Source organism: Leopardus geoffroyi, chromosome C3, assembly GCF_018350155.1.
Source record: "Leopardus geoffroyi isolate Oge1 chromosome C3, O.geoffroyi_Oge1_pat1.0, whole genome shotgun sequence".
Taxonomy (NCBI): Eukaryota; Metazoa; Chordata; class Mammalia; order Carnivora; family Felidae; genus Leopardus; species Leopardus geoffroyi.
Window position 1 is genome coordinate 73091381 of NC_059338.1, and position 25038 is coordinate 73116418.

General features: G+C 55.4%; 1 protein-coding gene across 3 annotated transcripts in view; it reads left to right on the forward strand.

Moving 5' to 3' along the window:
• Positions 1-25038, forward strand: part of SLC45A4 (solute carrier family 45 member 4) — an 81063-nt gene that overhangs the window by 11442 nt on the left and 44583 nt on the right. Inside the window, exon 1 of one of the 3 annotated variants that reach the window (XM_045453516.1) lies at positions 8808-8917. The exons of the other annotated variants lie outside the window; for them this stretch is intronic. The gene's annotated coding sequence lies outside the window, so the exon portion shown is untranslated. Of the gene's footprint in view, positions 1-8807; positions 8918-25038 lie in introns of those variants that run through there. 3 annotated transcript variants of the gene reach the window in all.

Below are 25038 nucleotides of genomic sequence, written 5' to 3' on the forward strand. Positions count from 1 at the left end.
TTATGATGCATTGAGAATGATCTTCTTGAGTCACTCCTTCGCAATTACCCAGAGGTGATAGTGTTATCACTGCCAGCTGCTTCCTCCCCCGTGACTGAACGAGCCTGTGTGTCCCCGTCGTCACAGAAGGGTATTGGCCGCTGTATCTGTTGTGCCCTTCTGTTTGCAGGAAGCAGATGGGCATCACAAGTAGAGTGATGAGCGTTAGGGCCGTACAGAGGGGTGGGCAGGGTTAAGGGACACCGGCAAGGGAGGTGACACCCCACCCTGGGCCTGGCCGCAGCTGGGAGCCTTTCCCCCCCAGGCACAGGGGCACCTGCACCCGGGGGCTGCAGGGGAGGTGGTGGCTGTCTGTGGCCAGCTGATGCTGGCCAGTCAGGGCGGGAGCCCGGGAGGCGAGCGTCTTCACCGCACCTGCCACTGCTCTTCTGCGTGGTCACCGAGGTGGAGCATGCGTGGATGCGTGGTCTTCAGCCGCCTGCCATGGTTCCCTGTTTGGTGGGAGCCGATGCCTGTGGCTTTATGGGAATTTGGGGTCTTTGTAAGGTGGCAGAAGGGAGAAACTGAATTGCCAAGCATAGCTGAGAAACCCAGGCTGAGTGGGCTTTGCTGAGTCCAGGGTGCAGCTGTGACCATCCTGGTACATGTGACCATAAAGTGGCCTGTGCCACTTTCTGAAAAAGATTTTTTTTTAGTGTTTATTTTTGAGATAGAGAGACAGAATACAAGTGGGGGAGGTGCAGAGAGAGAGGGAGACACAGAACTTGAAGCAGGCTCCAGGCTCGGAGCTGGCAGTGCAGAGCCTGACAAGGGGCTCGAACTCATGGACTTGCGGACCGTGAGATCATGACCTGAGCTGAAGTCAGCCGCTCCACTGACTGAGCCACCCAGGCGCCCCCTATGCCGCTTAATCTTTTCCTGGGGTTGCTGGTTTCCCATTGTCTGCTGGGTGGCCTTGAAGCAGCTTGAGGGCAGTCTGGACTGCATCGGTCCTGTGCACGGTGGGTGCACGGTGGGAGCACGGTGAGCGGCCGTGAGGGAGGAGGGCCTTGGTTAGATGGGGTGTCTGTGCAGCTAGCTCTAGAGCCAGACATGGTAGAAGGAGCACCGCTGCACTCTGGATCCGAAGGAGAGAGGTGATACCCGGACCCGTTGTCTAAATGCAACGTGCAGGTCAGAGTAAGGTTTTATCTGGAGCCTGGCTTGTGTTTTGGTTATGAAACGTGAGAGCAGTGTTTTGTTGACCTATTTTTTCTTGCTCAGTGTTTCCCCAGCTCTGTCTGTCCTGGGTTACTTTTGAAAATGAATGAGCTAACACCATATACAGGAGGTTCAAAACAAGCTCATTATCACCCTAGCGAGCCAAGTAAGTAACATTTATTTAGGACTCGACTTCAGACAGCATGGCCTGCTTGACAGAGGGACGGTCCCCTTACTTGTTCGTACTTGGGTCCATTCCTTGAGGACCAGTTCTAGAAACTGTGTGGTTTGATCTTTACTTTCTGATGTCACCGAATGTGTGGTGAGCTCTGGGAAATTGTCTGGACTGGGCCCTTATAGTTTTCCCTAAATTTAGAATTCATCTTTCTAGTTTTGTTTTTATCTGTCCTTTACCCCCACCCCCCACCCCCGCCCCGTATGAACCTAAACTGTTCAGTTAATTCTAAAGGAAACTCTAAAGGGGAAGGCTGACTTTAAAAATTATGGTAAGTAGGGGCGCCTGGGTGGTCTCAGCTGAGCGTGTAACGCTTGATCTCGGCTCAGGTTGTGATCCCAGGGTCGAGTTGAGCTCTGTGCTGAATGTGAAGCTTGCTTAAGATTCCGTGTCTCTCTATTCCTCTGCCCCTCACCTGCTTGCCTGTGTACTCTAAAATAAAAAGATAGGGGCGCCTGGGTGGCTCCATCGGTTAAGTGTCTGACTTCAGCTCAGGTCATGGTCTCACGGTTCATGGGTTTGAGCCCCCCATCGGGCTCTATGCTGACCGCTCAGAGCCTGGAGCCTGCCTCAGATTCTGTGTCTCCCTCTCTCTCTGCCCCTCCCCCGCTGGGGGGGTGCGCTCGCTTGCGTGCTCTCTCTCTCAAAAATAAATATAAAAATTAAAAAATAAAAATTATGAAAAGCTGATACACTCTGTCACAACAAAAATCTCTTTAACCAGCTATGTGACCATGGTTACTTCCCTCCTCCCCCATTGCTACTGGGGTAGTGCTCCACCCTTTTGGGGTCATGAATTCCTTTGAAAATCGGGTGGAAAGACAGCATTTTGTATATACTTTAGGGATCTCCTAACACCCATCCATGATGATCCTTGTCAGCACCCCCGTCTCTGGGCCTCAGCTAAGGAAGCCCTGTTTGGAGCTGAGGCTGCCTGGGCTGTGTGGAGTCCCGAGAGCGGGCTGCTTGGCCGGCAGTCAGCCTGAGACTCTGCATTTGGAGGCTCTAGAACTGGGCAGATGGCTCCGGCTGGCCGTGGGCTGGTCTCTCCCGGAGGAGTGTGCGGAGAGCAGCCCCGAGGGTGGTGGCTTGTCGTGTTTCCTCGTTGTGACCCAGATGAGCGGTGCCTGCGGACTCGGGCGTCTGTCTCAGGCACCAGTGAGTCTGGGAACCTGATGGCATTCTGCCGTCCAGAGTGGCGGCTGGAGTCTGTTGCGATGGTGACAGTGGGATGCTCCAGTTTACTTTGTGGGGAGATGCAGGGTAGTTAAAATTAGCAGCGAGGGTCAAGTCAAGGTTGTCCGGAAGAGTTCAGCAGTGTCACGTGGAGATCGGACTTGGCAGTGGCTGGCTGGGATTCCTGCTCCTGGGCCAAGCCCAGGGGAAGGGTCAGGCCGGCCTGCGGCCTGTGCCACCTGCAGAGGGCCCGCCAGGCTGGACCGGGGTCTGCACTTGGAGTTCATCCCTGGCCAGACGTACGCCCCGGGGTGGACAGTGCTCTGGACTCCAGAGTATGTATTCATTGGACAGGGTGTGCTATTATGTCACGATGCGGTACGTACCTCACGTACCTGTTACGGTAAAGCGGTCGGGTCATAATAGGTGTTCTTCGTTCAGCGGTGTATGCGATAGACCCAAGCACAAGGTCTGCTGCATGTAGTAAGTTGTGTAGTATAAGGTGATGGCATGATACGTGTTACGCTTATTTGAAGTTCCCTCGGAGGGACTTGTAGCCGTCTGGGTTCACGTTCTCCACTAGCTCATTTTCACTGACCTGAGGAACAATGTTTCCTAGGGAAACTGTGATTGAGAGTCTGAAGCCACAGCGCCAGGAGATCTCTGGACCCTTCTTGGTGCCTTGGGCCCGCCTGGCTGAGAAGGTGCTTGGCTGCCTCCTGGTTCATGGGAGCTGGGGGGTCGGCAAGGGGCCTGGTTTGCCCTGACTCTTGCCCAGCTGCCTGTTTTCTCTGCAGAGGCCACAGCCCCCCGGGGACCCCGCAGGGCTCTCTGGCACGTGGCCACTTGGTTCCCCCGGAGCCAGGACCGGTGGGGGCGGCCGGCTGCTTGGCAGAACAGCCCAGATCTTCTTCTCTTTTTGATGTTTACTTATTTTGAGAGGGAGGGCGCACACATGTGCAAGCAGGGGAGGGGCAGAGAGGGAGGGAGAGAGAGAATTCCCAGTAGGCCCCCTGCTGTCAGTGCAGAGCCCACGCGGGGCCTGAGCCCACGAACCGTAAGATCGGGACCTGAGCCGAGATCGAGAGTCAGACACCCCCACCGACTGAGCCACCCAGGCGCCCTGAGCCCATCTCTTCTAAGCTGGGAAGAGTCCAGAGTCCCATCCGTTTATAAAAGCGCCTCTCCGTACTCTTCAAATGAAGAGAATGCGGCTTTAGTATATGAAGAGTTACTGGTGATATTCAGCAATCTCTTAACCCCGCCTGCAGCCCTGAAGATTAGAATCCGGTCTGAGTGGGAGGCTGTGAGGCACATATCATCTGTGTAACTCTACACGTTTCTGTAGTGGTCGTCTGTCATGTGTGGAAAGTGAAGTAAAGGCCTGTCTTATTTATATTTTATGTCTTGGCTGTTTTTTTTTTTTTAATGTGTTTTTATTTAATTTTTGAGAGGGAGACACAGTGTAAGCAGGGGAGGGGCCGAGAGAGGAGGAGACACTGAGCTGTCAGTGCAGAGCCCGACGCGGGGCTTGAACCCATAACCCTGAGATCATGATCTGAGCCGAAGTCGGACACCCAACCGACTGAGTCACCCAGGCGCCTGTACGTCTTTGCATTTTTAAAAGTAATCTCTATACCCGGTGTGGGGCTTGAACTCACCACCCCGAGATCCAGAGTCGCATTCTCTGCTGAGCTAGCCAGGCGCCCCAGTAAAAGACTGTTTCAAAGCAGGGATTTTAGTCAGGCTAGGTTTTAGTTTCTTTGGTTAAAAGAAACAAGCGCAGCCCTCTGTGGAGCCACGGGTCCCACGTGCAGCCGCTCTGCCCCTTTTCCCACGTGGGCACGCGCTCCTAGCCTGGGACGGCCCATCACCACCAGCTTCTCCAGGTTACGGCCGAGGGTCTGTCCAGCTGCCTGCCTGCCAGCTTTGTTTGGACAAGGAGGGTTCCCTTCAGAAATCAAGACCAGAATGGCGCTCTTGTGTCTCCTCTGGTCCCCACCGCTTTTCCCAGCCTAGCAGTGACCTTGCCCTGGGCTGAAGCGGCCGTGGCCGGGCTGCTGCCCCACATCCGCTGTGTCCTTCCCGCGCCCCCCCCTCCCCCCCCCCCCCCCCCCCCCCCCCCCCAGTGCTGCATCTTCTGGGCACCAGACTTGGTGGTTGCAGCTCCCTCACCTATAAATTGGGGCTAATGATAGGATTCCCTGTGTCGGCCTGTCACGAGGGTTCAGGAAGTACATGTTTGTGTGGCCTCTGGGGTCGGAACTGGCTGGTAGGAAGGACTTGGAGTTGGAGCTGGTCTTATCCTTGTCCTATACGAAACAGTTGCTGATGGCAGTGTCTGCAGAGAGACTTGGAAGTCCCCAAGAGAGGGGGTGGGATCTAGCAGGGGAAGTTGGAATTCCGGAGGCGGTCCACTCCTGTGTGGAGGGGTAGGGCCAGGCCGAGCAGGGGCGGGAGGAGGGCACCCGGGGCTCGTCCTGGCAGGTGCAGGATGGTCAGAGGGAGGGGTTGTGGACAGAATGAGAGCAGGAGGTTCCGGTGGCCGCGGTCTCTGCTTGTTGTTGGTCCCTCGTGTGCGTGAGCTGGGCTGGGCCCCTTGTGCGGTGGGGGCGCTAGCCTGGGGTGAGGGGCTTGCCTGGGAGAGGAAGTCAGGATCCGGCCGGGAGAGTTGGGATTCTGGGGAGGGGGGCGGCCGGGATGGTGGTCAAAAGGCGCTGCTGAGGCCGCCTGGGCTTAGTAGCCGTGGTGTGAGCCACGTGTAGGCAGGAGGGGGTGAGAGAAACTTGGGGGAGTTAGGGCCTCGTGCCCTGTGCCCAGGGAGGCCTGCGGGTGCCTGGCTGCTGGTGCCGTAGCTGCTGGAGATGCTGGCCGTGCCGTCTGCTCGCCGGTCTGAACACCAGGGTGCCAGACGCCCCCGGCTGAGTGGCCTTTGGCCCGGCGTGGACACCTGTGGCACCTGTGGCAGGTGCACCTGTGGCAGCCCTTGAGGGGGGTGGTGGGCAAAAGGGGCACGGTGGCCCTTTCTGGCCTACATGTTTTTGTTACTAGACTCACCAGATGCCCGAAAGGACAACCTCTTTCAACAAATCCCATCAGGAACTTTCATATTTGTAGCTAACCGCCTTTAACTGGCTGATCAACCAGCTAGGCCAGAAAGGCCAGCCTGGCCGTGGGAACGTTCCTTGGGAGGAATTTGGAAATCCACATGTGCCGTGAAGTGTTAATGAGGGGGTGTCAAAGGACCCCGGAGGGGGGAGTGTGGGGAAGGCAGCGGCCCGCTCTCCCTGCCCCGTGTGTAGGTGTAGGTTGTTGCCTTGTGAAAACACCTCCGTGCCTCCAGGTGACCTCACCTCTCAGGCAGTCAGGGCCGCTGAGTCACGATGCTGTAAATCATATCCGCAAGGAAAGGTTTGTTAGCTGTGGTTATGTCTTCTTCCTGTTAAAATTAGTCTTGAAGACAGAGTGAGGTGTGTTGAGTTTATGGCCTGTCTATTACAGGCTTCCTGCCGGCCCTGCAGGCCTTGCTCCTGCGATGATACCGCCCTTGGTACACGGTTTTAAATTGTAGGATCGCAGCTCGTGGAAGCGGAAGAGAAGGGACAGGTGCTTGGCTCGTGCCTTGCCGCTTGGCTCATGGCCTGGAGAGGTGAGTGACCCTCCCGGGGTCACGCAGTGGCCTTGGGGTCATGCTCTTTTAAATGTGCCCTGATGGGGGAAACGCTTGCTTTGGAACTGTAACTGTTACTCTGATGATGCCCGCCTGATTCTGGAGAAGACTTAAGGTGGCTTATGTACGGAGTGTGTTGAAGAGGCACCTTTGAAGGTACAAGAAAGATATACGTGCAGGTTTGCAAGCTTCCCTCACTCTGCTTGGTCTGTTTCCAGCAGGTGCGCCGCAGGGCCGCCTCTCAGACTGTGTCTTTCCTGGGCTGCAGAGGCCAGGCCTCTGTAAGGGATGGCCGATGGGCATAAACCACTGCCCTTCCTCCTTTTGTGGTCCCAAGTCCCCTATTTCTAGAGGGATCAGTGAGCTCCAACCCCCACCTCCTTGGGAGCTGTGTGGGGCCACAGGAAGAGATGTTGGGGGTCCCGGTGCAGGGGCTCCCCACAAGCTGGAGTTGCGCCTGTCTTTGAGGCACCTCTCGCCCAGGAAGGGGGAGGATCTCCTTGGACTCCCCAGCGAGTAGCAGCCCACCCAAGCCAGTGCGTCTGCGTCCCCGTGCCAGGTACATAGTCACCATGGAATCCCGGGGCACTGGCCTGAGTGACCCCCAGTGCCCTCCCTCCATGGGACCCTCCCTCCATGGGACCCTCCCTCCATGGGACCCTCCCCTCCTGCTGACGCCTTGGTGTTTTCCTAAGCAGCAGTGTCTGTTCTTCTTCCTCAAGATGCCCGGCTTGAGGACTGATGTCCAAGGGTGGTTCCAGAAGCGTCAAGGGTACTGCATCTGGGATTGTTGCTAAAACTCATTATTTGGCATCTCTACAGACTCTCTGCAGAGAGACTAAAATCTCGCGTTTGCAAACATCCTGGGCCTGCAAAGCTGCTCGGTTTGGGGTGGGCCCCAGGAAGTGTGTACAAATGCATGCGCGTAGCTGCTCCTTCCTCTGCTGTCTCGGAGTTCCGGGGCAGCCCCTGTCGTGGGCTTTCCGTGGCGCATCCCGTTTCTGCCTCCATCTGGTCTCGTTGGTCCTCGTTTCCTGGGGCAATACTGGTTCGGAGGTTGAAGGGACGGTGTCACTGGGGAGGAAAGCGGGGGGGCTGCCTCGTTCCAGCGCAGGCAAGGGCTGGCTGCGGCCAGAGGCGGGAGCTCTGCGCTCAGGAAGAGAGGGAGGCCTTTGAGGTGCGGTGACCGAGGACAGCCTGCAAAGATGATGAGGGTGGGTCCTTGTTCGGCGGCTGCCCTGACAGAGGACCTCAGGCTGAGGACCACCTGAGGCAGGCAGGGGCCGATGGCCCCTTCGCACTGACTGGCCCATGCTGGGCGCCGTCCTGCGATGGGGAGAGAAGCCCCCTTTGGAGCCGGCAGACCCCGAGCCCCACTTTCAGCCCACTTCTGGGTCTGCGCAGGCCTTTGCGGGTCACGCGTTGTCTCTGGTTAGCCTTGCTGGGCTGCGGGGGCTGGGGTGGACACGTGGGACAGACACTCAATGGCTGGTTATTTTCTCCCGCGTGAGGCCGCGGTGGGGACAGAGTAGAGTCCCTGGGGGAGGGGAGGGGTTAGCACCCAGGAGGACCCCCCCCAGAGGCAGGGAGAAGCGGCCAGTGTCCCGCCTTCTTTGTAGAATTTGGACAAACATGGGCCCACTTGGTGTATTGGATTAGGCTTTTATCCCCCAGGAGAGTAACCAAGTAAACAGAATAGAGTTTCTTTGGGCCACTGGCCAAATGAGAAATATTTTGGATCTGGTGACCTTTTTCTTTGGGTCACTATTCTCTGTAGGAGGTTTTGACCCGTATTGCATTTCGGAATAGGACGAACGGCTTATTTTTCGGAGTGGCAAATAAGGAAAAGAATGAAAGTCCTCAGAGTCTCTGCTTGCAGAGGCTCCCCTGGGAGGAACATTTTTATAGACACCAGACGTCCTCTCTGGCTCGGGCCAACTTTCCATCCTGATGGTGGGGGCGTGCCATGAGCCGGCCCCTCTCTCCTGAGCTGGCCAGCCAGCCTGCGGAGCCAGCCGGCACGAGCTGGGCTGACGCCCGCGGAGCCACGGCCCCTCCTCCCGCGGCTGAAGCGCCACCCGCCCCCTGGTCCCAGGGCCCCAGACCCTGCCTGTGCAGCGTCTTCCCCTGTGGTCGTGGGCTCCCTTCGGGGACTCTTCCTTCATAGATCACAGAGCTCTGTATTCTCACAGTGAGTTGTGGCAGGTCACTGTCATAATTGAAGGTCACTGTCATAATTGAACTTCAGGGTAAAGTGCTCATAGGCGTAGTTAAAAGCCAGTGAAGAAAATGTGACTTCAGCCGTCGTTAAAGCAAGTCCGTATTGTTAATATCAGCACAAAAGCATCCTGTCTGACTTTTTCCTTCTTGTCCTGTGACATGTGTGGGAGAGGAGCGGATTTGCGATTGGCAGCTGAAACCCCGCCCCAAGAGGCCTGTGTGCAGGGCTTGGGCTTACTGAGCCGCTGTGTGAAGTACCAGTATTTGGGGCTGTCTCTTCCCAGTGCCCACCCACCCTCCTGGAGCAGGGAGTCGGGTTTGCACACGTGGTGCGCTCGGTCTCCTGGCTGGCGCCTACGTGGGACTTGGCCCGTGTCTCCATCGCCACCTGCCTTCGGTGCCTTCCAGCTGCAGAGGTAGTCGCCGCGGGAGGATCCCTGAAGCCCTTCGCTCTCTCTCTCCCTTTCCTCTCTCTCTCTCTCTCTCTCTCTCTCTCCCTCCCTCCCTCCCTCTCCCTCCCTCTCCCTCCCTCTCCCCTGCCCGTGGGTAGCTGACTGCTTACCGCCTGCAGCCGCCCGGGTGCCCTCGGTGTGGTGGGCCCCCGGCACTGCCCTAACAGTGCAGGCCGAGCTGGGCTGACGTCGACTCCTGGAATGTCTGCAGAAGCTGAGATGTTCTGGGCTGCAGCACCAAGAGCCTCCTCGTTTGTCCTCCACCCTGCTTTCCTCTCCTGCCCGTCCCAGGGCACTGGGTGGGAAGCCGTAGATGGGCCCAGAACTCTCAGGCCGGGAGGGAATCTTGCTGTGCTGTTAAGTAAATACCTGGCTGCTCACAGGCAGGCTGCTGCTGGCTTCCCCAGGGTGAGAAGAGCTAAGTGCCCCCAGCTGCTCCCAGCACACACGCCCTTTGGTATCCTTGGGGTGTCTCAGCTTGACTCCTCCCTGACAGGCTCTGCACAAGCCCAAGACGTGGGGTGTCCTTTGGTGATGAGTTTGTGGCATAGGAGTGGCAGTGGCTTCTGACGAGTTTTGATTGACAGACATCCCAGGGGTGTTTGGGGTGGTTCATTGATCGGTGCTCCCTACAGCTGTGCCCTTGGCCAGAAATACCTGCTGGCTGCCTGCCATGGGTGTGAGGCAGAAGCGGGCTGGCAGATCTGTGGGTACTGCCCATGCTAGGCCCTGCCTTGCCGGACAGCAGACCCCATCCTGCCACCTGTAGTTCCCGTCACATCCAGCTTGTCCCCTTCCATACACCCAGGTGAGAAGTAACCTTGGGGCTTCCGGAGGAAAGGAAGCACGGTCCGGCCTCCAGATCTGTGGCTGCTTATTCGGGCATCAGGGGAGCACAGCACAGTTGTCCCAGGCTTCAGAGGCTTTGTCCCCTGCAGAGGGAGCGAGCCTGACGTGGAGGGAGGCTGTGGTTTGTAGCCAGGGCCTCACTGATGAGGATGAGGACGATGAGGACAAAGACAAGGGACCGGCCTGGGTTGCTGTGCTTGAGCACAGCAAGATAGCAGGAGGGGCTGAGCTGGCCACAGGATGTCTGGCCATCTGCGTGCTGGGGACACAGGAGCAGCAAGGAACACCGAGGGGTGGAAACCAACTCAGGAGGGTGCCTCCTGCGGGGCTGGACTCCAGGTGGGGGCAGGGGCAGCCTGGAGAGAGGGGCCCGCAGGTAAAAGGGGAGTGCTGTCACCTGCCAGCGAGCTCACATGCAGCGGGCTTGCAGGTTCCTCTGCTAATGGTGGGCGAGCGCCAGACTCGTCCTTCATACCAGCTCAGGACACGTGGCCCGTTTTCCAGAACTTTGAGCAGTGGGGCAGGACCCTCTCTGAGGGTCTTACCAGCCCTGCTGCCCTCTGACCTGCAGCCTGCTACATTTTGGGATGCTTGCCCGGTTTCCAAAGGAGTTTCACTTCTGCTCTCTCGTTTGCTCCTTGAAGCCCCCCCACTGCCGACCCAGGTCACATCAAAGCTCCAGCCCCTCCCTTTGCGCTGGCGAGCCGGCCCCTTCCTTGAGCGCCTGGCCCTGCTGCCCTGTGTCTGCTGCAGACCTCCTGGACTGTACCTGTCCGCTCCCAGGCTCACCCACCCCTGGGATGTACTGGCCTCTTGAGGGTGTCTCCCTGGGCGGACCCCTGCAGGGGCAGGTTCTGCCGGCAGAAAGCACCCAGCACACGCACGGCACTGTCCGTGGTGGAGTGAGCCAACTGTCCTTGCTCCCGCCGAAAATCCAGTCTGAGCCTCTGTGCTTGGGCAGGTCTAGGCTTGCCTGCGGCCTTCCATTGTCACGTGGGCCTCTGCTCTGACACCCTGGGTGAGAGGGTGGCAGGGAAGGAAGCCTCACCGGCTGTGCCTTAAGGTGACCTCTTCTCTCCACCCTCCTCTCCCCTCCCCTGTCTTTAGGTGCCTTAACGGGAGAGACCCTGCCCTAGACCAGAGGCGGTTTCTTTGTGCCCATGTTGTCTGTCCACTCCCCAGGTGGCCCAGAGGGGGCAACCCTGGTGACTTAGCCACCCTCAATCCTCAGTGGTCAGCGTTCTAGTGCTGGGGAAGGTCCCGTGCAAAGGGGTCCGTGGGAGCCTAGGACCAATGCAGGTATACCTTCCTTTACAGCGAAATCACAGGCTATGCTGCACCACTTATTGACCTAAATTTTTCTTTTTCCAAAAAAGAATTTTTCCTTTTTAGTGACAACTTTTACCTAGAGTCGTCATGAAACCAATGGTATTGTCAGTATTGGATTACTCTTTTATTCTTCTGGCCTTTCGAAGCAAGATCAGACCATGTTCAGTAACTTAAATTTTGTTAGATTGTTCTCTGTTCATTTTGTTTTTCTCTTTTAGGGCTCCGTACCTGAGTACTGTGTGATGTAGTTGAACAGAGGGCTTGGTTCACCCAGGGAGTTTTCAACGCTTACCCACGTGTAATGAGAAGCAGCCACTGTTGTAGCGTGAGGGTTTGGGGCGGTGACCGCAGCATCCTTTAGCGAGAGGCTGCAGGGTTTGGGCTCCGCGGTGCTCCTCGGCGGTACCTGGTCCTCCACACGGTCTGGACGTGTTGTTCCCATTTGCGGAGCAGGAGATGATGGCTGAGTGTCCGAGTCTCTGTAGTCATGAGAGCCTGCGATAGTGATTCAGGCCGTGCGGCCTGTTTCTGGGCACCGCCGTCTGCAGTCCTGGAAGGAAGCATAGCTTGTTTCGAGTGCATTCCAAAGTAACTCGTGCCTGAGAGGACGTTCAGCACACCGCTTTGTTTGAGAAGGAGCGTGAGGAGATCAGGGCTGGCCTTGGACGATTAAGGGGGTGGGAGTCAAGGTCCCTGGACCACGGCTTGCGGGGCCTGTGCTGGGTGAGGCTGCGCTCCACAGGCGCTCAGGTCCCCTCGCCGCCTGGCTGGGCCCGGCCCTGCTCCGGGCCCTCTCCCCGAGCCGGTCCCTTGCTGGGGGGACTTGTGTGTCACCTGCGCCAGGGCTGGCTTTGTTCTGAGTCTGCTTCCAGTTCCTGTTGAGTTGCAAGCCACTGTGTTAAACATAAAAAGCCCCCCGCAGGTGAAGTGAAGGATACGTGACATCTGGAGCCTGTCAGGGAACTGGCAGCACAAACAGGGCGCACGCCCACCCAGCCTGGCCTTGGGGGCCGGCCACCTCCGGCCGCGGCCGCTTCCTTTCCCCTTCTGCACTTGCCGGCCCGGGCTATTTAACTGTCTCTCAGGAAATTCAGTTTAAATCAGATTTCACCTATGATGCTCCCTGTTGTTTTCCACCCCAACGATTATCTTAAAATCTCTCCTTTTAATTAACTCAATTTTCCAGGTCTTTCTGGACGCCGGGTGGTTTATTTGTTGAGTGCCTGGCGCTGTGCCCCCGATCGGGAGATGGGAGAGCCTGCCCTCCTGTGCTGGGCAGCCCCGGGCCGGGTGGGGAGCCAGGGGGCCCGGCAGCCCAGCCTCCGGCCAGGGCAGGGGCCCGGGCCACCTCCTGTTCGAGGGGGGCCTGGGCCGCTTGCTACCCTCCGGCTGAAGCCGCTCCCTTTCTTCTGTATAGAACTGCTTCTTTGGCAGCTTTCGCTTCTCCTGTAGGCAAGTCTCAAGCTAATATTTATCCCGCAAAGTATCTTAAAAATGCTGGAGGGCCAGTATTTGTGGAGAACTTTATCAGTCTTTGAAAGAGAGTTATTGTTACATTGATAAACTGAGGCGCTGTTTACAATAGCCAGATTGTGTTTGAACTTGCAACCTTTAATTCAACAGTTAGTTTTTGTTAACAGATGGAATTGTTTTGGCTCTTCTTGTAAAGAGGTCCTTTATCCATGTGGTTTTTGTTTGTTGCTGGCGAGCATTTGGCATGTGCTGGGGGGAGGGGAGAGCGGGCCGCTGAGTGTTTCTCTGATGCCCATGTTATGATTGGCAGGCTTTTCAGGAACGTAGACTTTTGTACCTGAAGCCCTACCTCTTAATGAATTGTCTCATTAAAACTGGAGGTGCCTCCTTCCAGAGGGAAAACTGGCCTCACCGTGAAAACAAACTTAACGTAGCAAGAACACGGGGTGGGTGGTATTGTTTATATCTGAAGGAAAACAACACCGATAGTGAACGTATTCCTCAAGAAATAAAGTAAAACCTTTCCTGAGGGGGTTACTTTTCAGTAAAAGGAGCCACTTCCTGGATCTTGTCCGGAACCGTTCTCCTCCACCTGACAGCCCTCCTTGATTCTCAAGCGAGTGAGTGAGATGCCTCCTGCTGGGGTGGGGGCGGAGGGCCCTGGGCGCCGTGCTGGTGCTAGGCGTGTCCGTGTCGGGGGACAGTGGAATGTCACAGTAATTCAGGCGTGGCAGGTGGGGGCTGGCCAGAACTGGACACAGAGGCTCTCTCCCTGGGGCTGGGGCCCCTAGGTGATGAAATGTGCAGTGGGTGCCTAGCAAAGAGGTCACGGTGGCACCTGCCTGAACACAGGCTCCCAGCAAGGCCCGGGGCCTGGCTCTTGCTGCCTGTGTTTGTGCCCCGTGGGGAACCTCAGGGACCCAGCACTTCCTCCTCGGTCAGCTGACTCACTCTGTCCTGCTGACTTGCTGTTCCTTCTCTGTCTCCACCTCTCTGTCTCTGTGTGTGCGCGGGTCTCTGTCTCTCTCGCTGCCTCCCTCTCTCCCTCCCTCCCTCCTGACTCTGAGCTGGGCCGGATGTGTGGCCAGGGCTCCGGGTTGTTGGTGGCTGCGGCAGTGCTGGGGGGCCCTGTGTCCCGTGACTTCCCGCTGTCCCCACACGGCTGCACGGGGCTTCGTTCCTGTCCGTGCCCCCGTGTCCTGTAGCTGTCAGAGTCCATGTTGAAAAGATTGGGGTCGGTCGGATTGTTTGGGGAACCTGAGTTCCCCCGGTGGCAGAAACCCCACTTCCTTGCTAATAGGACTTTCTAGAGAAGTTCCTCATAATACGTTACTTTCTTTTTTTTTTTTTTTTTAAAGTTTAGTTTGAGAGACAGGGAGAGAATCCCAAGCAGGCTCCCAGCTCTGTCAGCACGGAGCCCTATGTGGGGCTCCATCCCACAAATTGTGACATCATGACCTGAGCCAAATTCTAGTGTCAGACCCTTCACTGGCTGAGCCACCCAGGCGCCCCATGTTTGTCATTTGCTTTTATTTTGGTAAAACATACCTAACAAAATCCACCAGTAAGCACACGTTCACAGCTGAGAAACTCACCATCACCACCGTCCACGTCCGCAGCTTCATCTTGCCAAAGGGGGACTCTGTCCTTCCGTCTGCAAACTCATCCTAGGCAGCAAGGTCCTTACTAAGCAGTAAGGTTAGTGCTGCGCAGTCCTGTGTTGAGCCCCTGTTGCCCTCCGGTACGAGGGCTGTCGGGATGGAAGCACTCAGGCCGGCCTGCGGGACGTGGGGTACGTGCAGGGAGCACACCCCAGGTGGGAAGGGCAGCATTGAGGGCGTGAATTGCCATTTGTCTCCAGCACGTGTCAAGTCTAACCTGCTTATTAGCACACAGGTCTGTGATGGCACATTCAGGTCCTGCTGTCGGCTGAGTTTACGTAAAGGAAACATCACACGTGGGTCTGAGAACCCACTGTGCTCAGGGTGGCTTACTTGTAAGGACACTCTTGCTTTTAAAGACTGGTGCTTCCGTTTCATTAACTGTTTTAAGATTCCCATGGTAGATATGTTTTTATTAAGGTGATCTTTACACCCAATGTGAGGCTCGAATTCACGACCCCGAGATCAAGAGTCACGCTCTCTGCTGTCTGAGCCAGCCAGGCGCCCCTAGTTTCCTAGTTTCACGAACCTCTGGCCAGCTTTAGTGGGGGGAAGGCAGTGGTGGTTCTGTGCCTTTGTGGTCTCACCTGTGGCATCCTGGTACTTCATCCCAGTCATTACCTGACTTGTGCCAGCATTAGATGGAGCTTGCCTGTTTTCTAGAATGGCGCGCGGGACGGCTGCGGGCCACCTGTGGCTTGCCGTGTGTGGATTCGCCCCGTCTGGTGTAGGGGAAGGTAGCATACGGGCTTCTAGAGCTCGCGCTAGGCCTGCTTTTCTCCACTGGCGCTCACCTGGATTGCAGGCGTCTGGGGAATCTGGGCTTCCCTCTAGCTCAGAGAGGCCCAGGCTCGTTCCCAGTGTTGTGTTTTTGGCTGCGTTCTCCGCACTGGCTGGAGGCAGCCTTCTGCTGGCTCACAGAGGGAAATCCAATCCCGGAGGGCAGGGCCGAGAGGCCCGGGGAACGTCAGCACCCACAGATTAATGAGTGGGAAAGGTTCCTGTCGGTGTTTTCAGCTGAAAGACTCCAATGGGGCCTTCGGTCCGGGGAGCCCAGGGCCATCTAGGGTTTCAGGCAGGGAAGGCTGCTGTACATCACCTGGACAAGATTAGAATTTCTTAATCCCACGTGGGCCCCTTTCAGACCTCGTACAGGGCTGCTTTGTCTTGTTCTTACCCTGCAGAAAAGAGGAAAGAGCGCTTGACTCCCTTCTCCTTGACGGGCACGGGGTCTGGTCGTTGAGGCTGAGCCAGGAGTCCTCTTAAGTGCAGTGCACTGTGGGAGAATCTGCGAACAGGGCGGGTGGCTTCGTTAGGGTGGATGCCTGCCTTAGCCCAGCGGGGAGAGAGCTAAGTCCAGCGGAGTGAGTGTGCGTTACAGGGAGGGGTGGAAGGAGGTGCTGTGGACAGGAAAGGTGTGCGATTGTGTTTGGGAACGGGAGGGGGCGGGTGGATGGCTAGCGAAGAGTGAGCCAGGGCTACCGTCAACGACTAGCCTGCCCACACCAGCACATGTGGGAGGGGCCTGGTGCTTGCCTGGGTGGGGAGAGAGCACAGTCGGTGATGCCCGTGGCGGACTGGGAGAAGCTTCTGAGATGGCCTCGGCGGTCAGCTCTGAGTCTGTACCAGTTATGCGGACCCACCGGTAGCTCTGTGCATCAGTCGGTGGCTTTCCAGACCTGCCTCTGTTGGCACCTTTTGGGCTGCCTGAGACTCAGCTTTGTGATCGGAAAACACTCCTGAGTGTCCTGCCACACAGCGAGATCTTCCTCTGTGTTTGCAGAGGACAAGCGGATAATCTGTTTTCAGAGGAAATTTATTGTTCCTTTTTAAATTAGAAACAAACTTAGGTCCTCCTGATGCAGAAAGAATACAACTACAAATCACCCAGAAATAACACTCTTCTCTGTATCCATTCCTCAAAAAAAACCTTAGTTTTTTATGATCATGATACGTACTTGATTTATAACCTGTTTGCACTTAATATTAGGTGTACTTCCGTATCAACAGGGAATCACGCCGCATGATTTCGTGTCTGCACGAACCACCCTTTATGTACGGACCCTTCCGGTTTCCTAGTGGTGTAATCCCCATGCCTTTGTTTCCTCCTGACGAGGTCCAGAGAGGGAATTGGAGTCGAAGGGTCTCACGTTTTAAAGCCCTGGATACCTAGTGACCGTGGCTTCGGGTTTCCAGACGCCCTTTCAGCGGTGCCGGGCTGCCGTGACGAAGTCCCTGTTGGACACTTGAGCTCGCCGGCATCCGGGGGAAGCCCTGCTTCCGAATGGCTGACTTCGCCAGATGGCAGAAGGGTTAGTCAGTCAGGTACCAAACTGGGTTTCTTAGTCACGGAGAATCGCGGGCCACCAGGTGAAGGGGTCAGTCCTCTCTGTTAGAGGCAGTGTGTGATCTGCGCTGTTAAGGAAACTGGGAGCAGGCCCCGTCCCCACTTCCCCCTTGCGTGGGAGTTTGTCGCTGGAGCAGCCACTTCCTTGAGCAGAGACAGGAGGGGCAGGGGAAGCGGCTGTCCTGCGCCTCTCCCCCTCGCCCTGCCATCCCCGGGTCTCCGGACTGGGGCCTGCGCACAGGGCGCCCCCGGGGGACTCTCCTGGGACCACCATGTCCTTGATGTAGCACCACCTGTAGGTGCCATAAGGGCTTTGTGAGATGGAGGGGGTTAGAAAGGGCGTAGACACTCGGAGCGGCTCAGTGATGTGTGCCATCTTGTAAATGGTGCGGACGTGACCCATCGCGTCTGTGGATCCCTGACCACGGCTCTGGCTTCAGGTGCGCGGAGGGTAGTGGAGGACGGTGGTTTTGTTAATGGTGTTTTACTTGTTAGAAAGGAAGAGTAATTTGAACTCTGGGCCATACATAAAGCCATCCCGAAGTTCTCATTAGCCAAAACGGTACCTTTTTTAAGAAAACTAGCTTTGATTTTACTGTTGTGAGTGTATTTCATACTTCCCTTTAAAAACGGGCTTTTTGTATTCACCTGATCCACGGGCCAAATTGAAGTAACTGAAGGAATTCATAGTGCGAGAGACCAAAGTTTCCAGTTTGTAACTTTTGTGGCACTTCCTCCTTTTTGCCTTAGGATAAATTCAGAACCTGGAAACCGCTTTGGTTGGATTTTACATATAAATACCATCAAAAAGGCTCGTTGTGTCTTGGCAGTCTTTAGTGGTGTTCCTTAATTACGCCCTTGTCTTTGAGGTCAGTTCCTGATTATATGTATGTAATGTGAGGAATTTTTATTCTTATTTTCTAATCCCATTTGGTGGTTACGAGTGTCCTTAGGCAGCCCGCAGCCTGCCTGTCTCCCATCTCCTGGCAGAGTTCCTGTGTACCTGGCTCTGGCCCTGGTGACGAGATTGCAAGTTCAGAGAAATACTGGTTTACCCTACAAATGTTTGCAGCGGTTGCCCACTTGGCATCGCGGGCGGTCCTGAAGCTTGGGTTCCCTGCGCTTGCAGGGGTCCCGGGAGGGGTCCCCGGAGCTGCGTGGCGGACAGGCACGCTCTTGTTTCCATGGCAGCCACAGCTTCATTTGACTCCAGTGGCTTAAGCTAGAACATTTTAGAAGGAGGGGGTGGTGGAACCACTCACTGCTTTTTTTAAAGCAAAATCCGTTGCACTGAGTTGATTCTGCAAATCTGGGAACACTATCTAAAGATCAAAGGTAAAAAGTCACAGGAGAAAGTCTGTATTTTAGCATAAAGCAAATGTTGCAGGGATGTTCCCTCTGGGGGCAGTTCGTCCTTCTTTCCGCGTAATTTCCTCCTAAATGTTCTTGTGCCTGCTTCCTGGGTGCTGGATGCTGGCCATGTTCTCCTCCACATTAGGGAACAGTGTTAGTGCAAGATGCAGAGGAATCCTGTTTAGAGAGATTCTTGATGTCGATCCTAACGCCTTGCCCCCTACAATTTAGGAAGAAAATAAGTACTTTGATTTGATTCAACATTAGAAATATTTGCTGTCACGTAGACTGTCATTCGAGTCATCTGATGTAGCTTTAGTGCCTGATCCTGCATTAAAAAAAATTTTTTTAATGTTTATTTGCTTTTGAGAGAGAGAGAGAGAGAGAGAGAAGAGCAGAGAGCAAGGGACACACAGAATCGGAAGCAGGCTCTAGGCTCTGAGTTGTCAGCACAGAGCCGGACGCGGGGCTCAAACCCATGAACCGGGAGATCAGGACCCGAGCCTAAGTCAGACGCGTAACCGGCTGAGCCCCACCCCAGGCACCCCTGCTCCTGCATGTTTAAACCTGGCCCTGTGCTTGTGGACGGCACAGGCTGGGCAGCTGCCTCGAGGGAAGAGGACGGCGGGGCGCGGGGTCCCGTTGGAACGCGGTGCCTTCCACGCTGTGTCCACGTAGCTGGGTTCACACACGCAAGGCTCTCCCCAGGCCCCCCCCCCCCGCCCCCCTGGCTCCTTCTGGAATGGGGTCAGGAGGGAGGTGTCGCGGTGCTTGCTGTTCACTCCCATTTGATTCACCCCCCCCCCCCCCCCCGTGTCCCACTGGGTGTTACCTAAGAGACACACGCAGTTCTTGGATGTCTGGGCAGGTCTGTGACCGTGAGGAACCTGTGCCCGTGCCCTGGCCCCGTGGCCGTAGGAATTCCTGGTAGGGTCCAGCAGCCCTCTTGGCAGTTCTGACATTTTCCTTTGCAGATGGAAAAGTGGGTGTGGGTGTGCTAAGCAAAGAAACTCTGGGGCCCTGTGACTCCATAGTGTTAATCCGTGGCATAGCAGCCTTCCCATCAGCATCTTGCACCGCAACTGGAAGGTCACTGTCTTTCCAGAAGGACTCTGCTGCCGCTGCATTTCCCTGCCAGTGTGTGCATGGTTATGCCAGCGTGCTGGGGGAGGGCGGCCCCTCTGGGGAGCACTGCAGCTGGGGCTCCTGCCTCTGGTTTAGCGCAGCGCCTGGGATGACTTCACCTGTCCTCTTGCTGTGTCCCATCGTCTTGATCCCCGTCTGCACCTGGGGTAACAGGTCTCACGGTGGGCTGGAGAGACCAGCGCAGGAGGCTGCTCTTAGTGCTGTGGAGCCCGGGTTGGGGCAGTGGGAACCAGCGGTGCCCTCCCTGGTGTCCCACTAGGAATGCAGGCCCAGCAGAGGCCTCCAGCTGGGCTGGGACAAGTCCACTAGACTGCACTGATGTCAGACTCGGCACCGAGAGCCCCAGCGGGTGGCCGGGTCTGGTGGTCTGGTGAAATGTGGCCGTGCAGTGTTTTATGCTCCAGGAGCCCAGGTCACATCCCGGGAGACCCTAAACTATACTGTTAAAAGCATAGTCATTCCTGAGAAGTTATTGGGAGGTGTGGTGCCTTAGAAAGAAAAAAAACGCCCTAAGTAGTGTGTGCAGTTTGAAAGTTTACTTGAATTGCAACATGCCAGTTTTAAGGCGTTAAAAAACATCATCTCAGCTATTCGTTAGCGTTGGCACACCGGTCTGCTTCCTGTTCAAAAGAGAAAGGGATTTTCCTTGAGCTCTGTGCTTATGTTGCTCTTTTCTCTAAAAGGGAGAGGTTTCTAAAGATCAGTTTTCTCTTTTTAATGGAGTAATTAAGGGTTGGTCTGGCCCTCTACCTTCAGTGCTCATATGAATCCGTTCCTTTCCAGCCGTCTGAGCGCCTCCACTGGCTAGGTGCTGGACCAGCCGGTAGTGGTGGGCGCCGGCTGTCTGCTCAGGCCGCCTGCCTCCGGTGGGAAGTGCCCCTCCCTTTACCTGGGTGCCAGGGCAGGGGGAAAGGTGGGCAGCTGGTGCCGGCTGCCCCCAGGCCGGTGGGGCCTGACTGGCTCCTAGGGAGGCTGTGCTGCCAGGGTCTCGGAAGCAGGGCTCTGAGTTACTCAGGTGGACAGGGGAGGAGCGTGGGCAGGAGCCGTTCCCTCCTGTCCTGCAGACCTGTCCCCACCTCCCGGAGCTTCTGGTGGGGGTGGGGGTATGATACTGAGCAGCGCCCTACCCACCTATGGGAGGGAGCGGCCTGGCCTCCGCTGGAGGTATGTGGGAAGGGGGTAGGTGTGTGTGCCAGGTGGCAGGTTGTGTAAGAGGGCAGGGGAGGAGACCGCCAGCACTGTCCAGCAGGGGAGGGCCAGACATTGGTCAGCGAGAGAGAGAGAGAGAGAGAGAGAGAGAGAGAGAGGGGCAGGCACCCAGGAGGAGCACTGGGGCCCCAGGGGTTGGTCTTGTCCTGCTGGCGGCTGCAGGGGAATCCACTGAGAAATCATTTAATTAGACTGACTTGTTAAAAGTGTAGCAATATTTTCATCCCCTTGCTCCCAGGGGGAGTCCCTTTCCACATTTCCTTTGCTTCAGTCTGTTAATGCTCAGAATAGTGCGTGTGTGTGTGTGTGTGTGTGCGCGCGCGCACACACACACACACACACACACACACACACACACACACGGCTCTCCCTTTACCAATGACACCCAGTTCACAGCAAGCTGATCCAAAGGAGACAAGTAAAAACGGACGTCAGGTCTGACATGTGTCGAGTTTGGTTTCCGGAGTGTCCTCGACTGTGCCTTGTGACACAGAACACTCAAAGCCTGGGTTATGAAAAGATTTAAGTCCTAGTGAAGCCTTTGATCATTTGACGTGCTGTCCAAAGCAGGACGCTTGACTGGAAGGGGTGCAGGTGGTAACCTCGCCGTGTGCTGGGCTGTGCGGTCATCGTGCCCGCTGTGAGCGTGTCCCGCCTGGCTGTGGTGTGGGTGCACTGCAGGTGCGTGGGTCCGCCAGGGATCTGGGTCCATGGACTGGGTGGAGACCTGGGTCTGCGTTTGAGAGTGAACTCCTTTGGCTGTCCTGATCCAGACCGATTCACACTGTCTCCGTCCACACGGGCTCCCATAGCAAAACCACACCCTGGGGGGCTCCGAAACAGCAGACACTTCTCTCCGTTCTGCAGGCTGGAAGTCCAGCCAGGGTGTCGCCACATTCACCAGCTTTCTGTCTCAGGGGCTTACTTCCTGGGTCATAGCCCCTCTCTTGCTGTGTCCTCACAGGGTGGAAGGAGCCAGAAAGCTGTGGGGTGGCTTTCATAAGGGCACCGATCCCATATGTGAGGGTTCCGTCCTCACGGCCTAATCCCCCCTCAGAGGAGTTTGGGGGGCGTTCACGCACTCGGAGCAGCCACACACATTTGAGGACACCACAGAGTTACACGCCTAACTGAAATTCATTAACTTTGTATTTGTTGAGCCCACATTTCGTAGACAATAGAGGCACTGAGTGATGGGAGGAGACAAGCCTGGGTTTCTGCAGGCGACACTTATAATACCCAAAGGCAGGTAATTTCAGGTGTGAGAAAGTATTCCCAAGGATGGAACATTCAGTGTGACCACCTCTTGGTTCCTTTTTTGTCAGATGTTTTTGGTTGTGTGTTTCTTTTTTTTTTTTTTTTTTTTTCTGAAAGGACACACATTTTTTTCTTATCAGTGAACTGTTTTTTAGAATAGTTTTAGGTTCATAGCAAAACTGAGCACAGAGTACCGAGTTCCCATGTGTCGTCATCCTACACGTTCAGCCACCTCCGTCTCCAGCGTCCCCGACCACAGTGGTTCCTGTGTTACAGCTGACAAACTGGTACTGACCCTTGGTCATCAGGCCAAGTCCGGAGCTTGCCGTGGGGTTCACTCCTGCTGCTGTGTACTCTGGGTTTGGGCAGCCGGGTGACGTGTCTCTACCATTGTGGTGTCGTGGAGAGTGGTTTCACTGCCCTGAAATTGCCGTCTCCACCCCTCCGCCCCCCCCCCCCCCCCCACGCCACCCCACTCCAGCCCCGGGCAACCACCAATGTTTTTACTGTCTCCACAGTTTTGCCTCTTCCACGGTGTCATATAGTCTTTGGGGACTGGTTTCTTTCACTTAGCAATGTGCATTTAAGGTTCTTTCGTATCTTTTCGTGGCTTGATAGCTCATTTCTTTTTAGTGCTGAATAACAACATCCCCTTGTCTGGCTGGACCACAGATTACTTAAACACTCACCTGCTGAAGGACACTGTGGCTGCTTCTGGGTTTTGGCAATTGTGAATAAAACTGTAAACATCCACGTGCAGGTTCTTGCGTGGACAAAAGTTTTCAGCTCCTTTGGGTAAATGCCAGCGAGCGTGATTGCTGGATCACCTGGGAAGAGCTCGTTCGGTTTGTGAGAAACCCCTGAACTGTTTCCCAAGGTGACCGCGCCGTTCTGCGTCCTCAGGAGCCGTGAGTGCGCGTCCCTGTTCCTGAGCGCGCGCCCCTGTTGCTCGGCGTCCCCGACAGGTGTTGTCCGTGCGCATGCTCCGGCCACGCCCAGAGGTGTGTGCTGGGATCTCGTATTTTACAGTTTTCTGACGCTGCATGATGTGAAGCTTCTTTCCGTGCGGTTACTTGCCATCCATGCGTCTTTAGTGAGCTGTGTCTGGGTGTTTTGCCCTTTCTTAAATCAAATTGTTCGTTTTCTTATTGTTGAGTTTGTTGTGTATTTTGGAGATGTGTCTTTTGCAAATATTTTCTCTCAATCTGTGGCTTGTCTTGTTACAACATTGATTTTATGTTGGAAATCAATGGGATTTCTTAAATGCTTTTCAGGAAATAACCTCATAAACAGATTTGCCAGAATGCTTCTTTCTTATCAAGGATACTTTAGACTTGCTTGATTAAATTTTGTCTTTTTATACTCTTGGTCTAAAATCTGATCATCTCCGAGAGAGAGAGAGAGAGAGAGAGCGTGCGCGCGCGAGAGGGCGCGAGAGGGCGAGAGCCAGCACACACACTCGAGCAGGGGAGGGGGAAGAGAGAGGGGAGAGAATCTTAAGCAGGCTCCACGCAGGGCTCGATCCCATGACTGTGTGATCATGACCTGAACCAAAATTAAGAGTCTGACGCTTTTAATGACCGAGTCACCCAGGCACCCCGAAGTAGACCTTATCATCTACTGCTGTCTGCTTGGTTTCCCTGGCTCTTATGTTGTCTGTAGGTTGGTATTCTTTGCCATGGTCATCTGGTGAGAGAGGGAGGCAGGCTGATGGTAACGGAGAGGACCGTACTAGGTAATATTTTACAGGGTCATTGGAGGTTAACAGTTGATGACGTTTTAGAAAAATGTTAGCAGTTCAGTGGATTTTCTGAGGGTAGGGATGCCTGTTTTTAACTGGTGGGTGCACAAAACAGACAGCTGTGGCCGCAAACGGGCCGCCGTAACGCATTCGCTGCCCACCTCCAGGGCCCGGAGTGCTGCCGGCGCACATGCGTGCCCGTGCGCGTGCGGGGGCGGCGTGGAAGGGGCGGGACGTGTTTGAGGTGCGTTGCAAGCGTGCCCCGATTCCCGCGACCGTTATCCAGGAGCTGTGGCTCCGCGGATTTTGTAGTCGCACGGCTTTCGAATGTGCGTGGAATCTCGAAGTTGAACCCAAGCTCCTGCTGCCCGTCAGAAATCACGCTGCAGCTGACTTTTGATGGCATTCAGTTAACAGCGGCTTTCCACATCGCGAATGGTAGGAAGTCACGTGTTCTGGCATCGGTTACTCTTAAATTAGAAACAGGACAATAGAGGAAGTTGTTGATTGGAACAATTGTAGTTTCACTAAGTCCATCTGCAGATCATAACCAAACTGTTGTCCCCGAGCGCGCTGACGGTCCCTGGGCTCCAGAGTTTCTCTGCTCGGGGAAGCCCGTCTGAGAGGTGTTGCTGCCCTTCTGAATAGAAGACTCTGGAGTCGGAGGTCACAACCTGTCCACGTTCTTCGGCTCCGCGGCAGGCTCTTAGGCATGTGCGGTTTCCCGTGCTCTGGGGTCTTAAGCTGCTTCAGTGCAGTGGCAGGGTTTTGCCTGGGCATGTTAAATTAGGTACTTCAGAAGGGAACATAACCTGCTAATGGTTTTAGTCATTTGGGTTAATGCCCCAGCATTTATGTAAAACAGCGTCCTTAGAGAAAACAGTTTGCGAGCTAGAAGAGTACTTCCCGAGCCTCACTTTGTGGGCAGTTAGCCTGGCTTTCGGTACCCGATTGCCCCCCTCGGTGCCATGACTCCTCCGGCACCCAGGCCCGGGGTCAGGGCAGGGCAGCCACATGGCCCAGCCCTGCGGTGCTCCAGCTCCTTCCTTTCCTTCTCAAAGGTTCTTTCCATTCCTTTTCCCGTGGAGCCTCCACGGGAAGGGCCCTAGACAGTGAGGGGAGACCGTTTCAGACTCTTCATGCCCAGGAAAGGTGCAGCCATCTGCCACCTGGCCCCTTGTGCCTCACTCCTGAACAAGTGCTGTGATTCAGTTCAGTTCAGACCGGCAGGGACCCCGAATTCCTGTCTGAGGAGCCGATGATCGGGCTCCACACAGCGCGCACGCGAGCTTTGGAACATCACCCTCTGTTCCACCAAGTTGGGGACTGCACGTAGTGGTTTGGTTAGTTTGGTAATGGTCAGTACGTTTGTCAACCTGGTGATGGCCTTTTTGTCCATTCTCACTCCGACACTAAAGAATTAGATTATCAAATTAAAATGTAAAAGTCAGTAGCCTTAATTACACAGGAAGGGGGACACGGGGACGTTGCAGAGTATTGGAAATGTCCTGTGTCTTGACATAAATTTGTCAAAACGTAGTGAACATGGTACATCTTCCTACGTGTAAGTTGAACCTGAGCAAATGAATAAACATCACTTACTGGCCGTCTTGTAGGCAAACTAACTGGTTGGGAACTATAAGGGAAGAGAAAATCCCATTTACATTGGCCACAAAAAAGATAAAGATTGTTAGGAAGAGGCTTACCTAGAAATGTGGAA